The sequence below is a fragment of the Chironomus tepperi genome, unplaced genomic scaffold (genome assembly GCF_022539635.2).
Source record: "Chironomus tepperi strain 1889 unplaced genomic scaffold, CSIRO-AGI_Ctep_v1 contig_93, whole genome shotgun sequence".
NCBI lineage: Eukaryota > Metazoa > Arthropoda > Insecta > Diptera > Chironomidae > Chironomus > Chironomus tepperi.
Window position 1 is genome coordinate 2,079,153 of NW_027226215.1, and position 14,194 is coordinate 2,093,346.

At 31.0% G+C, this 14,194-nt stretch overlaps 1 long non-coding RNA gene across 1 annotated transcript; it reads left to right on the forward strand.

The window, feature by feature from the left end:
* The first annotated feature begins 1,366 nt into the window (after positions 1-1,366).
* LOC139087036 (uncharacterized) lies at positions 1,367-4,792 on the forward strand. The gene is made up of 3 exons (XR_011544097.1): positions 1,367-1,539; positions 2,924-3,047; positions 3,151-4,792. It is a non-coding gene; the product is annotated as an uncharacterized lncRNA (long non-coding RNA).
* Positions 4,793-14,194: the final 9,402 nt, after the last annotated feature.

Here is a 14,194-nt window from a genome sequence, read left to right on the forward strand (position 1 = left end):
TGACTAATATGTTACATAGAATTTAAATATATGCTTGTTTTATTAATTTTAAAACTTTTTTTTTAGAATCTGACATTTTAAGATTTTTACAATATTTTTTTCTATCAGAATTTTTAAAATTGTATAGGGAATAAATTACAAAAACAATTAATTTTTTTATAATCTTATTCCTATAATTGCAAACAAAATCATTCATATTATTAACAAAATATATAAATGTCACAGTATTTGTTTCTATTTCATACTGTCAAGGCAAATATTAAGAATCCAAAGCATTGATTAAACATCTGCTATTTTACTATATTGTAGGTAACATAAATTTTTTCAGCAAGTTCCATATGATATGAGTCGCTTAACTACAAAGCATGAGTTCCTACAAGCATATGCATCTATTAATATAGTTCTTATTATTCCAAAATCAGAACATTGTTTTAAGGAATTTAAAAAATAAGTCTATAAAAATAATTTTGTATTTTGTTCAGATGTATTTAGAAATTTTCCGGATTTTTCACAACGTATGCATTAATAAAGGAAATTTTCTTTATCGTGCTGTTCGGGAATATGCTCCAAAAATCTTGAGTTTCTGAACTTCAATTGCACCAAAACTGTTTTCACAATTTCAAATTTTTTTTAGAGCAATTAAAATGTAATTTCTGATGCCAACATCACGGATCTCCCTATCAAAACATGATATCATTAAAATTGACCACTGATCAAATCATCAAAAACATTAAAAATTTATTTCTCTACCTAAGCTTCTAATTATATCACAACCACAGCTTCTGTCTATCAAGAACATAAAAATTAAGGTCATTAATACAAAAATAAATCATAAAGGTCATTATCATAATGCAAAACAAATTAATGCTTGTCAAAACTTAAGTTTCTTCTTCATCAAGTCAATAAATTTTCCCACAGAATCATAGCTCGATATGTTGCAACAAAGCCCTAATTTATCTCGACCATTGACTGCTCAATGTGAAAACTATTTTTCCACTGAACTGAACTCACAAATTGGGAATGTTCATTTGCTTCCGACGATGAATATTAGCGAAGTGATTGAGAAATTTTTTCACTGCCCCTCAAATAATATATTGAAAATTATGTTTGTTTTTACATTTTTTACTGATTATTTCGATCGAAAAATAAGGCCCGCATAAGTTTACAGACTCTCAAGTACTTAGAAGTCGACCGATCCGAACTAAAAAACTTACGGATTCATCACTAAAAAATCACATAAATCTGGACCTGTTTTATGATGATTTCATAATTGCTTATGTCTGGATTTCAATATTTTTTTTTCTAGAAGAAGCTTCAAATTTTACTCTGAGAGAGGCACGAGAGTCATCAATTGGAGTTCGAACGTGATAGTAAAATTGGGAAAAATTGTTGTGAAAATTTTATATTATTTTTTTACAAATTTTGTTAATGGTGAAAAATAGTAATAATAAAGTCATGGTGCAGAACACGCATCATCCAGTTGTGCATGAAAATGCTTCGACGAAAACTCCGCTGTCGATTGTGAAGTTTCTTGAATTGGTGAGGATGGGAAATTGCGAATTTTTGGGGTTATTATCCTAATAGGCAAAGATCATGCCTTTGTTGTACGGAATAAGCATTACGATACCTAATGGCATTCTCCAACCTCTTTGCCTCTTAGAGATAATTTGTGAAATAGTGAATTTTTAGTAAAAATTTGATGAAATTGTGCAAAAAATTGAATAAAATACTTTTGACCTACCTTAGAATTTTGTGACACAAAAGCTTCAAATAGAAATCAAGTGTCAATATAAAAACAGTCAATCACAAGCCAACAAGCAATCTTTACGACCCCTTTGTGACTTGAGACAAATAAAATTGCCACAAAACAATTTAACTGCACATAAAATTCTCGTTAATTTGGACATAATGATTTCAATATAAAGATTTTTGCAATAAAATTTTAATTAATTAGAATTTTTAATGATAGGAAATCAAATTGATACTCATGAGGGTTAAACTCATGAAAATTTAATAATCTTTTTTTAGAAGTGTGCATTAATAAATTAATGAATTTTCATCAAAATTTTGAAAATAATCTGTGCAAAATGATTAATGAAGTGAAGAAAATTGTTCAAGATTGGTATGCAAAATGAGCAGTTCATTTGAATTTCATGGCAATATTGGGGATTTTTTTGGGGATTTATGAATTGTACTTAAATGGACGTGATTAAGAATATTCTAAATCAATATAATTGAACAAACTTAATATTGCATGCAGGAGGACGCAATATTGTGAGCATACCCATGGCTCATGAGCATCCTACTTGTCTCTTTGGGAAACACTCACTTACTTAGCGATTCGTTTAAATAAATTGTGATTTACGACTTGCCATAATTGTCGCCTGAAAATGGCTCTATCGCTCTAATTTAAAATGCCAAGTGCAACACAATTTCTAAGAACAACTTCCTTCTGAGAGTTCTGGTGTCGGATTCGAATGAGGCTCTAGAGCGTTGGTTAAGCAAGTGCACTGAGTCACCTTTAAAGAGCATTCACTGATTGCGTAAGACTCTTACGAAGGAAAGGTTGAGATTTTGAACTCATGACGTAATAAGTGAACGTCATTTTGGTCGTGTATTGATTTAAGCAAATAATCAGATTGAGTTAAAGAGATGAGCAAAACCTTAATTTTTTATTAAAACGTGATAAAGCCAATTTTCATCCTTCCAAATCCTTCACATCTCAAATTTATCAGAATCAAAGCAAATGTCTTCTTCATCCAATCTCACATCCCAATAAAACTATTCCGTTTCCTATAAAACCCCCAAAAAAATCACAGTGCATGACATTTGATCAGTTAATTTGCATAGCAAAATATCACCTTGAGCAATCAAAACAAATTTTCCATTTTCTTCTTCTATTTTCTACCATCTACAATTTCAGTGTCTAGCAATGTGCTGTACATATTTCCACTTTTACTCCTTCAGCGATGACGACCTAGTTACAGAATTCATAGCGACAGGAACATTTTGTGGATATTGCATAATATTATTCGCCGTAATGGCAGGTAAGAGAATAAATTACAAAGCACACAGACATGCTGTGTTCAGCAACTACTGCTTTTTTTTTGATGAAGTCAAAAATCGTATTCAATAAAGATTGGATTGCAGGATATTTGATGAAAGCAACGATAAACAAGAGAATAATGCTGTTCTACAGTTTATTGGGCACGGCACTCTTCCTTACATCAGGTGTGTTCATCATTCAATCATGGGAGCGAGCGTTTCGTACACGTACGAGAGACTTGGCTATGACAAAAGGCGTCGTTTCCATCATTAACGGTGTTATTTTTCTTATGGATACAATTTTTACATTCCGACAAAAGAAATAGCCATTAATGTATGAGTCTCAGGACGATATGGATGTCGATGTGTCAACGCCAACTGCACCATTACCATGCTACTTTTTCGCATTTAAAATTACATATCTGGAGACTCATAAGAATAAGAAGGAAGTTGAGACGCCACGATATTCATGTACACATACATAGCAAGTGGCCTTCATTTGTCGTCTTCATGGATTATGCTCTCATGCACAAACTCTCTTATTATTATTCATCTTATACTTATTTACTTACTCGATACATTTTTACTCTATGTTCTGTTGTGTGTAGCATAAAATTTTAAAGACTCTTTCTTCCCCTTTTTTTCATGTTCTTTAACTTTATTCCATAAGCAAATTCATTCTATTCACTTTTTTTGTTTGTTGTATGTTTAATTTCGTAATAATATCAAGATTATTTCAAGGGCAATGAATTTTAAAATTTTCTTGTTTTGATTCTTCTTTTAAAGTGTTTTTCATTATTTCTGTGCCTTTTAAAATCTCTTTTAATTTTTTTTGTTTGAATATGGGTTGTTCATTAGATGATGTAGATCATATTCCTGAGCAACATAAATGAATAAGGGGTCTGATATAGATACATTTATCAAAATGAATTAGAACCTATTTCTATTTGGCTTCTTAATTGAGGCAATTTTAATTTAGTGTTAATTAGGGTTCATTCATAAGGGACATTCTAAAAATGCAAGTTTGTTCGTCTAAAATGCAGAAAATGCAGACTTGAGCAACTAAAATGTAGGAATTGCAGATCTGCGGTTCTTGTCCGAGTGCTTGTTTTGAAAAGTGTATTTGTACAGAAGACTTGAAGGATCTTTTGTAAAGCCCTCTTTATCTGTGTCGCTCGGGTTTAGAGACAGAGACATGATCTCGGGTGTTCAAGAGTTCGAGAAGGAATACCGATAGTATATTATAATCGAGAATTTCTTTAGATTCTTAGTTCGAGTTCGGGAACAGGAGTTTGACTCGAGGAATCTTGAGTGATCTACTTGAAATTTAAGAATTAGTTTAAAATAGAGCTCAATGTCAGCTGAAATTAGACTCGAATTGGCTTAAACCTCTGGTATAAAGAAGTCTGCCTTAAGATTCCATGAAGAGTATATGGATAAATCTATGGACAAAACAATACATAGAGCTCAAAGTCAGCTGAAATTTTATGAAGTTTTATCTACTCGAATCTAATTATATTTGGAAAATTCGAATTGACTAAATGATCTAACAATTCATGAGCATCAGACTTGCTTATGATCAACTTTTGATAGATATCATTTGTGAATGACCCAACAGGAAAATCAAATTTTTTTTTTGCAATGCAAGTTTTTTGAAAAGGAAATTGAATAGAAAGAAGATCAATGAAAAAACTTGAAATTTGTTTCATTAAAAGTATAAATTTCATTAGGTACCTTTTTTGATACTTCATGCTCTAATGATCTTGTATCTAATTTCACTTCCACATTATTTTTGTCTTTACTTGCCTAAATTTCTCATTCTTATGATTTTAAACTATTTTCTTTGTTATGAGTAAGAATTTCATGTTGATAATTGTTAATTCACTAATTTGTAAATTTTTAAAGTATAATAAACAAAATTAATTTAATTCAAAAATATTTTGACTTCTTTGTTTCTCATGCTGCTGATTGCAGTGTAGAAAGTCATTGTTATTTATCAAATTTTCAGCTTCTGACTTGAGAATTTGTTTGTTATAGTTCTATGATTTTTGGTATATTTTGTCTGTGGCTCAATTAGGGGTCAAGATACTGTAGAAGTGTGATTATTTTATAGATAACACAATTGTCATCAACATCTGTTTTTCTTCAATCAAAGCATCAATGTCTTCTACTTTTAAGATCAAAAATGAGTCATGTCTAATGATACACATTCGACAACTGCATCACTGATACTGTTCGTATGAAATAAATTGGTGAAAGAATTTTAATTGCAATTAACTTATTTGACAAATTTGCTAAGAAAACGCTGATAATCATCTTAAACATGTCTTAAACGAAATTTTTCATGACTGAAAATTATTTCTCAAGACACGAACATTGTTCTTATTTTGTCAAATTTGTGATATGAGAGTTTGAATGAATTAAGTTTCACGAAAGCTGGATTCGATTTAAATGCGGCACAAGGAACCAAACTGATTTGTGTCTGGTATGGTGCCATGTGAGAGAAACGTGGACCTGTTGTCGGATTCTGTATAAATTCAGCGACTTGTAATATTCGGCGCTTAATTTCATAATCAATTCCTCATGTAAGTTTAAATATGCACAAAATGACATCTTTAACAGCAAATTACAAAACACTTTTCAACAAAATATTTTAATTAATACAAAATCGCTGCTGTAATTGAGTCATTGTATTACAATAGTGAAATAATCACTTCATTAATTAACATGACGCTATCAATAAAGTCTTGAATATATTCCTCATATTAAATGCATAACTCCATAAATATAATACATTTTTAAATACATGTATTAATATTTTATTTACTTACTTCTCTGACCGCTTAGATCAATTTTGATGCATTACATCCAATATACATCGTCAAAAAAGCTAGTTCTAAAGGTTGCTACCTTTACTTGATTCCAATACCAAGTGCCATGCCATACTATCTCTATCCACAGATTCTTTTCAGGCGTTTTTCGGTCACTTATGTAGTCTCCTGGTGCTTCAAAAACCTGGTTTTACGATTTTCTAGAAAATGTTGAAGGAAGCAATCAACCGATCGAGTATTAACGCACATTTACTCCACAACAATCCATGGTCGTTTAAAAATTACGTTCTACTTTTAACAAGGAGAATTGTATGATTTGTGAAACTGCGTATAGTTCCTATAATAAGGCAGCCTTAAATCATCTTCCTAATTAACGTATTTTTTTGAAAGACCTATCCATTAAAATGCGATTTTCATTCATACTTCACAATATTTTTTTATTCATTTGCAAAATCTTCATTTATATAATTAATCACAAAAGAGAAATAAAAGTTAATGAAAGAGCCAATGACTGTTATTAATAAAAAAAATTAGTTCTGTTTCACAAACACAACTGTAGTTAACCTCATATTGAGTTTATTATAAAGGTGAATTTCTCGAGGTTTAAGTGAGCTTAAGAAACGTGCTTAAAGATTTCACAATGTTATGGCTCTGAATATTCGCGAATTCCTTACTAAGTATCTATTTTAATCTACACACATCATTAAAATCAACAAAAACAGTATTACTCAGAATGTAATATTCAATACCAGTATACTTGACAATTGTTGGACAATTCGTCATATGGGAATGATCGAGTATTACGTAATGCGTAAGTAGGATGGCCATCTCCCTTGACATCAACTGAACATCAACTTGCCATTCTGGTCTGCTGTATTTTAACTGAGACGCTGCTGTACATTTCATTATTGCTGTTGTATCCCAACCATTGCTAACTTACGCTTAGGTGGCATGAGGTCCACAGTTTTGGTATGAAGCAGAATTTTTGGCTTGTGATTTTGAAGGAAACTTACAACTCTGTCACTTTTGCCTCTATTTTTTAACATTTTTGTGTCTTCTCTCAACAGTTTTGTCACTTTTTTCAACAATATTACCACATTTTTGTGACTTATCTCATGTTGTCCATTCAATGGTCAAATGTCCTAAACCTGAAACAAAGTGCTAAGAAAGCAAGCAGAGAGGAAGAAGTTTAAAAATCAGAGCTCGAAGTCGACTTGAGTTGTGTATGGAAAAGTTGACTTAAATTGACTTCACTCCATACAAAATTCGAGTCGACTTCGAGCTCTGCTAAAAATGCTATTTACAGCATTACCTAATTTCCAAACGTTCCTAATAATCACCATTTTTTCCAGTCATCAATGACGCCATATAGGAAATAGTTCAATAATTTTTCATATTATAAAAATAAATTTCATTACTCAGCTCTCAATTCTCGAAAAGAATATAAATTCATATCACATCAACAGCTCACAATGGAAACAACAAAAGCTTCGCAAGAATCATACGATAAATAGAATATTTCCCCAAATAACAAAGCAATGTTCATTCAGTCGAATAGTTTACTGTGTGATGTAATCTTCAATTTTTTTGTAAAATAATAATAATAATAGCAATAATAAGCAACAAGTCAGCAACAAGTCAGCCTTATCCAGTAAAGAATATCATGTAAATCGGAGTAGAATTTTGGCCACAAAGAAGAACTGAATTCGTTGAGATTAAAAACAAACGCGTTCGTTTTACTCCACTTATGTCACGATTTCAGAATTTTATTGTTGCTAAAATTCATGCTGTATTTAATTCATGACCTCATAACCTTCCACATACACACACAATATTTAATTAAATTTTGCATCTGACGCTATTAAATGATTTCATTAAGTTAACTTTAAAAATATGTTGAATAGCACTATAATTAATGACATCATGATCAAGCCGGTAGAATATTGTTATTATTGTCAGGCATCTCACACCGGGTTGCATTTGTGTAAGTACACGACCTATACAGGCAACAAGTTACACGATTTATATAATAAAAATGAATTTAATATTCCTTTGTGTACATCATCGTCGAAGACGCTTTGGATTATACGTTTTTTACTATATACAAACGCAAATAAATGCACAGTCGAGTTTCGATATTCAACACGTTCGGACGCATCTGAAAAAGCTTCATCTCAAGTTTTGTGTGACAACAAGTGTCTTTGTATACAAAATAAAATTATTTTTTAATTGTTCATTTTCAAATAAAATTCAGCAAAAATGGGTTTGAGCAGATTATCAATCATCAAGTTCTTGGAATTGGTAAGTTAATTATAGTGAAAAAATAATTATAATTATAGCTTTGAATTGACTTAGTTTGTGCAGTTGGTGGTTTTATTTGAAAATATTTTGTGTAGGTTTTATGAATATTAAAGTAAATATTTTTGAAAAAATGTTTGAAAATTCAAAGAAGAAAATTTTTAAATAATTTTATTGGCAATTGCAAAAATAATTAAGTTTAGTGAAGGATGTGATGAGGAATTAAATTTTACTGTTCTCTTTGAAAAATAAGCTGTGATTTTTATTTTGAGTAGTTTGAAACAGAGCTTGACTTCGACTTGGATTTTGTATGGAGCTTTGGTAATTAGTTTAAAAGTCAAGATAAAAATTGAAATTTTTTCAATTCAAAAATTAGCAAAGTTGCAATTTCGTAAAAAAATCACAACTTTTCTTAAAAGTATCGTCTGATTCTGGATAAAACATTGTTTATTACTTTTGACACCTTTAAACAATCAATTTTGTATTCCAAAGATTTTTAAAGCCTTTTAAGGTAATCGTTCATATAATTTAGGTTTTAATTTTGTCCCTGAAAATTAAGTATTAGTAATTTTTTCCGCTACCTACAGCTTCTAAGAATCGTCGATGCTGTCGGCTAATTTTAGGTATGATGTTTTCAAGATTTCTTCAAACATTTTTAACACATAAAAAAATAGATTTTGCTTAAAGGTTAAATAAAGGCGTTTGAATTACCAAGAATTGGTAAAACACAAAAAATTAATGTGATTTATGTCACATACTAAACATTATGCAATTTATTAAAAAGGCTCTATAGAACGAGTTTCAGTTTAATACCAAAGAATGATCAAAATTCAACAATTTTTGATGTTTCGTTTGAACTACGGATTTTCGAAATCTGGGATTTGACTACTTTTTGAAATCAAGGGCCTCAATTTGAACTCTTGATATCTTAAAGTTACTCGTCCAGAATTTGATTTTTTTGGACCATATGCCTGGTGGGTCAGTCTCTACCAAAACTTGACGTAGTATTCAAACTATTTGCACCTATGATATTTTTTGATAATTTAATCAGTAAGTTTTCCATGCTTATGTCCAATACCAATGTGTGTCGTGAAAATCAAAAATTAGCCACCACTGATCAAGTCAAATTAAAAATATTGATTTTGAGAACTTTAATTACAATAAATTCTTTAAAAAACACACGTTTTAGATTACCTTATCAGTGTAATGAAAGTGTCATTCCCTTATGAGCAGTCATAAAATTTTATTGGCATTATCAATAGTGTAAATACTCATGCGATACGAAATTAGAAAATATTCTCAAAAAATACAATTTTTTTGAATTGTTTAAGGCAAGAATTTAATTATAGCTAATATGAACAATTGGACGTAGATGTTAGGTTTGTTGAAATTTTGATTCGAGGTTGTTCAGGTTTGATGGTGTCTCTAACATGCGTTCATAGTACTTTATTTCTCCTTTAGTACCATAAAAGCATGCTCTTTGTGTATCTTAGTGGTTGCGGTAAAGCTATACCATTCCAAAGTGTTACACTCAATGTGATCCTACCGAACCATATCAATACCAGACATATCGACTCCAGATGCCGCATCATTTCAATTATTATAATTTATTGTTCCAAAAATTCCTCTGGATTTTAATTCTTTAAATAAATAAAGCCTGACCTTGGCTAAGCCAAATACACGGAACAGATTTTCGCAAATACTTCAATCCATCAATTCTTCAACAGTGTGCTTCCAAGTGCCTAACGCAATTCTTCCACACGTGCTGTGTATTTAAACGAAGCAATTCATTTAATGCGTCGCAATAACAATATTCACCCTTAAATGTATTTTTATAGCATAAAAGTCGTCGAAAGATATTTTAACGTCCCTAACATCGCATTTTCATCAACAAAACTCTCACTCTCACTTTTACTATAGATATAATAGTAATGAATAAGGAAAATCGTAATATAAATGCAGAATATGCGGAGCCGTCTGGCTTTGCAAATTAAAAATCAATTTTTTTCTCATCCAACTTCAATTCCATTCCTTTTTTTATGGCTTTTCCATATAATTTGAGATATCTGTTCTTTAAATCCAATCGCTGGGAAATTTGAGATATATGATCTGATGTTTATTTTGAGCATGATTTGTGGTTTAAGAAGAAAAACTTTTGAAAAATTGCAATCTTCTGAAAATTTATTGACTTTTTTCTTCTGGATTTTGTCATTGAGTCATTGGTTGGATATTGACTGTCGATGGTACTAGAGGATGAGATTCGGTAGTTGACTCAAAACTCGAAGTTGACTTGAATGTTGCATGGAGTTTAGTCAACTCTAGTCAACTTCCACATAAAAACCTCAAATCAACTTCAACCTCTGCAATTCCACAACCTTTAAAGCTACAACATTCAAACACCTTATCCATACCATTCATGACCATCACCCAACACCTCATTACGTTACATCCTCTCATGTTTACATTCATAATTGGATCTAAACCTTTCAATAAAGGAAACTATATTTAATGCAAATTTTCTATACAATTAAATACTAACCATCCGGTGGAAATGTAAACACCAGTGTCGACTATATAAATTCAGAAAAGGCGCGAATAAACTGACATCATCGCCGTCAACAACACTTTTTTTTCTCGTTTCTCAGAAAATTTCGGTAGTTCATTCGATATTTTTGTTTTGCTTTCATTCTTTGCTGTATTTTGAGAATGTGTATGTAAATGAGTTTAAGTAACACAAATGTTGGCTTGGTTCCCGACCAGCACAATATGATGAATTGCATTTGTTGCTGTAAAATTGGATCTAAATCCACAATCACAGTATCGTTAGGGCAACATTGTGTCTTTAGTTAAAAAGTCATTGTAGCGGTTCCCTTGTCCAACACATTGTGCTGTTCGGGACGTTAACTTAAAAATAAACAGTAAGAAGCTGAAAATTGATATCGTGAATAAAAAGAAATGTAAAGGACGGGTAAACAGCGCATATAAAATTACCATTTAGACCTATTGAATTTTCAATTAATGTTAAAAACTTTATGATTCAAAATAATTTTCACGCCTTTTTGTGTTCGATTTCTATAAAGTAATTGAAGTCTTGTTGATTCTATCAAAAAATATCTGTTTGTTAGTGAATTCGTGAGGAACTTACATACATACATTAAATGTAAAATGTTCTTTAAATAGAAATGAAAAGAAAATTGAAAAAAAAAACCTTTGAGTTGCCTGTAATTTGATGATGAATGCTGGCTATTTACTCTACTTCTTTTCTATTAGTCAATATTTTTGGATGTCATGAGAAATGTTTGGGATAGTTGATATGGAAAGGAGATGAATTTTATTAAGTTTTCAGAATAGATGAATCAGATTTGGGTTATTTTGGATTTGATATCTAATTCTTTTTGGAAACTGTTCCTATTTATATGACACTCCCCAAAATTACTCAGAATATGAAAACTAAGCAAGCAGAATAATAGAGTCAACAGGACATAACTACTTCGAATGAACCACAACCCGTTAGATGCAGTCATTAACTGGACCTTAACTTACTTTTAACTAGTTATATTGCGTTTCTGACTACTCGCTCTCCGTCGCTTTATTGATTGCAAGACATCAGGGTGCCCAGACGGATATGTGATGGCTTAGTTGAGCCCATTTGTACAGTGAGAAATGATATTCCGATCATAATCTATAAATAACCTGGGTCAACCGAATCTCAGCACATCAGGACACAAATTATTGTCAAAAAATTAAATTACTAGATTTGTGAAATTTTAGTTTGAATCCCAAGTGACACAACATGACTAAGACTATGTAAAAGCATTCTTCACGATATTTTGATGACTAAATATATTATGATGAGTTTTAAAATGTTGTGAAGTAGTTTTGTCAGTCATCTAGACGTGGTGACGAAAGCTTTCACAATCTCATTTTGATGATGTGTTACTCGGATTAACAAGCTGTATTTTTCATCCAGTTACACATTTTTCGCTAACTATTTGCACTAAACCAGACAGCATTGCTTCCAAATTGTCTATTTCAATCACTCCCATAATCAAATAACTGATTACAACAATATTTTTTATCTCTATTGCCAGTTTTGTAATTGATTGTGTCAAAAATAATATTTACAATCAAGAATCATCAAAAAATGTCTTGTCAAATATTTGTCTAAAAGGCAGTGCGGCATGTAAGATGTACTAACAATCAGTTCCCTATATCTAACATGAATTGAATACACAACATGGGTGGGAATTCTTTTCAAAAATATGCGATAAATTATTTTTTGCTGATCGTCAAGGTCGACAGATGTTTGAGATCTGATGAGAAAATGAAGTTACATAATAGCTTTATAAATAGTAAATTGGGTCATCATGTGTTAATTGTTATGAATAAAGCTTCTTGCTAGATACAAAAGCTGCTGAACATCGCATTCCAGGCACGACATAAAGTAATTTATTTCGATTCCATTTTTTTTACGTAGTCGTGTACTTCCTTTACGTTCTATAATTTTAAGAATTGACAATAAATGTAATTTGTTCTTCTTCATTTGATGTTGTTGTTGTCGACAAATTGAACAGCACTTCTTATCATACTTAATCATATTAATAAAGCAATATGAACGATAAAAAGTATTTTACTGATAAGACTATTCGATCATTCTCGTGAGACTACAAAGAAAATGTTTTTATGAAATGAGTTTTTTTTTGATGCCATAAATTTTTGTGTTCATTACTATCATTGTGGCTTATGTGGACTGGGAAGAATTGTAAATTTATGGGAATAAATGGGTTAAATCTTAGAATTACAGATTATAAATATTGAAATAGCTGCCAATGATGGAATTATTTAGAATAGTTTTATTTGTAAGAATGCACGTGTGCTGCATTTTTTATTGCATTCCTTGTTGCAAAATATGAAATATTATGAGCAGCTTTCTTGTACTTCGGCACACATCTGCTCTAGAAATGTATGCATCACGTTCCAAACAGGAATATTCCTTCAGGATGTTTTTGAAGATCAAATCCCCTCATAATCCATTCTAGAGTGTGGCATGCAAAACAGGTTGCCGCGATTACATCACTGCCATAGCAATGAAATTAGAAAAATTCTGGATATGGAATGCACATTGCGATATATAGATTATAGTGTCTGTGCATTTCATATGTGATCAGAATTCTATTTTGAATTGTTAATTACAGAGTGTGGTCTTCTCAAAAATGACTGTTAATTTTTTCAAAAAAAATATTTTTGTCGATAAAATTCAAAAATTTTTTGACCGTTACTCAAGATTTACTTCGTAACGTAAATTTTTATTTCAAAATAAGTTGAGTACGAATAGTTCGAATTTCTTCGACAATCAAATGTCGAAGAATTCGAATTTGAGACGGCCTCTCTGGTTAATTATTTGAATTGTTTGTAATGCACTAAAATCGACTCCACGCTTATCAAACAACTCATACTTTTCATTATATCGTAAACATTGTGATTATTTTCGATGTTTGAGATTTTTTTCCGATCGGCACAGATTTTTTAAGGCTGTCAAGTGGCGATCGGGTGATATCCAAGTAATGGCTATTATGGCAATAAACATGAAAACTGCAACTTGGACACCATTTGACAGCCTGACATGAAAAATGAGTACTGATCGGTTTTCAATTTAAATTGAAAGCATTGGAAATCGTAACAAGTCAACTAAATTTATAATTTATACGATAGTGTTTGAGCCTTGCTTCCAGTCTATCAAAATTTTATAGTTTGTCCCCACAACTGCTCAATTAATCTAGAGAAATAATTTAATCAAATGTTGTGTGTCTAGCAGATCAACAAGCATCTTCAACTCTATTTTTAGAACAAGATGATGATTTCATATTCATACGAAATGCATGTTATAATTTGAAACACTTTTCATTCAATATAACTGGTTGTTATCACACTGCATTGGCTGTCATGAGCTTAAAATAAAATCATGATGATTTTTGCGAAAAATACACTGACTTGTGTGATAACATTGCACTTAAAATTGT